The 2,181-nt window shown below is 35.4% G+C and overlaps 1 pseudogene; it reads left to right on the top strand.

Annotated features, from left to right (window-relative positions):
* The first annotated feature begins 208 nt into the window (after positions 1 to 208).
* Positions 209 to 327, top strand: LOC118242494 (annotated as a pseudogene).
* Positions 328 to 2,181: the final 1,854 nt, after the last annotated feature.

Below are 2,181 nucleotides of genomic sequence, written 5' to 3'. Positions count from 1 at the left end.
AGATGTCTACTTCAATTTGAATCCTGAATGATCATTGTGCTATGTGTACAATTTCAAAGATCTAGTGTTAAAGTGAACAAGTACAAATCATTCAAAAAATGAGCTTAAAACTGCCAGAGCGTAAAGGGCATAATAAAAAAAAAATGATATGTTAATTTGCGCAGTGATCTCATTTGCTATGAATAGGCATTTTGAGAAAATTTTTAAAGCATACAGCCACACCAGCTTGGCAATTCCTGATCTTGCGTGATCTCGGAAGCTAAACAGGTTTGGGCTTGGTTAGTACCTAGGTGGGACCCTGCCTGGGAATTCCAGGTGCTGTAATCTTTTCTTGGATCACCTTTTTTTAACTTTCCTGCTAACATGCTCAAATGTGAAGTGCATTGATTATTTACAAAAAGTATCTGTTACTACCTGGGAATAGTAGCTGCTGCATGATTTTTTTGCATGACCTTAATTTATTTTCCAGCTAACATGCTTGAATGTGAAGTGCAGTGATTAATAACAATGAAATCTAGCTGATAGTACCTTGGAATACCAGGTGCTGTAAGCTTTTCTTGCATCACTTTATGTTGCTTTGCAGCTAACATGCTCGAATGTGAAGTGCAGTGATAACTAAAAAATCTATCTGTTAGCACCTTGGAATACCAAGTGCTGTAAGCTTTTCTTGCATCACTTTTATTTACTTTCCTGCTAACATACTCAAATGTGAAGTGCAATGATTAATAAAAAATCTATCTGTTAGCACCTTGGAATACCAGGTGCTGTAAGCTTTTCTTGCATGAGTTTAAAGTGCTTTCCAGCTAACATGGTCAAACATGAAGTGCAGTGATTACTAAAAAACCTATCTGTTACAGCATGGGAATAGTAGCTGCTGTATGCTTTTTTTTGCATCACTTTAATTTATTTTCCAGCTAACATGCTTGAATGTTAACAGATAGATAATGTGATTAATTGCTTCACTTCATATTGAAGCATGTTAGCTAGAAAGTAAATTAAACTGATGTAAGTAAAGCTGTGCTAACAGATTGCTTTTATTTTATCAATCACTGCACTTGATGTTCGAGCATGTTCGCTGGAAAGCAGTTTAAACTAATGCAAGAAAAGCTTACAGCACCTGGTATTCTAAGGTGCTAACAGATAACTGTTTTTTATTAATCACTGCACTTCACATTCAAGCATGTTAGCTGGAAAGTAAATTAAACTCATACAAGAAAAGCTTACAGCACCTGGTAATCCAGTGTGCTAACAGATAGATTTTCTGATTAATCACTTCACATTGAACCATTTTAGATGGAAAGTAAATTAAAGTGATGAAAGTAAAGCTGTGCTAACAGATTGCTTTTATTTTATCAATCAATGCACTCCACGTTCAAGCATGTTAGCTGGAAAGTGAATTAAACTCATGTAAGAAAAGCTTACAGCACCTGCTATTCCAAGGTGCTAACAGATAGATTTTTTATGAATCACTCTACTTCACATTTGAGCATGTTAACTGGTGAGAAAGTAAAAGTGATGCAAGAAAAGCTTACAGCACCTGGTATTCCAAGGTGCTAACAGATAGATTTTGTATTAATCATTGCAATTCTTGATCAAGCAAGTTAGCTGGAAAGCAATTTAAACTCATGCAAGAAAACCTTACAGCACCTGGTATTCCAAAATGCTATCAAATATATTTTTTATTAATCACTACACTTCACATTCAAGCATTTTAGCTGATGACTACATAAAAGTGATGCAAGAAAAGCTTACAGCACTTGGTATAAAAAGGTGCTAACAAATAGCTTTTTTTAATCACTGCACTTCACGTTCGAACATGTTAGCTGGAAAGTGAATTAAACTCATGTAAGAAAAGCTTACAGCACCTGCTATTCCAAGGTGCTATCAGATAGATTTTGTATGTATCACGGCACTTCACATTCGAGCATGTTAGCTGGTGAGTAAATGAAAGTGATCGAAGAAACGCTTACAGCACCTGGTATTCCAAAGTGCTAATAGATAGCTTTTTTTAAATTATCCTTGCACGTCACATTCGAGCATGTTAGCTGGAAAGTTACTTAAATTCATTCAAGAAAAGCTTACTCTACCTGGCATTCCAGTGTGCTAACAGATAGATTTTCTGATTAATCACTTCACTTCACATTGAAGCATGTTAGCTGGAAAGTAAATTAAGGTAATGAA

The sequence above is a fragment of the Electrophorus electricus genome, chromosome 1 (genome assembly GCF_013358815.1).
Source record: "Electrophorus electricus isolate fEleEle1 chromosome 1, fEleEle1.pri, whole genome shotgun sequence".
In the NCBI taxonomy this organism is placed as follows: domain Eukaryota; kingdom Metazoa; phylum Chordata; class Actinopteri; order Gymnotiformes; family Gymnotidae; genus Electrophorus; species Electrophorus electricus.
This window is presented reverse-complemented; position numbering and strand designations above follow the sequence as displayed.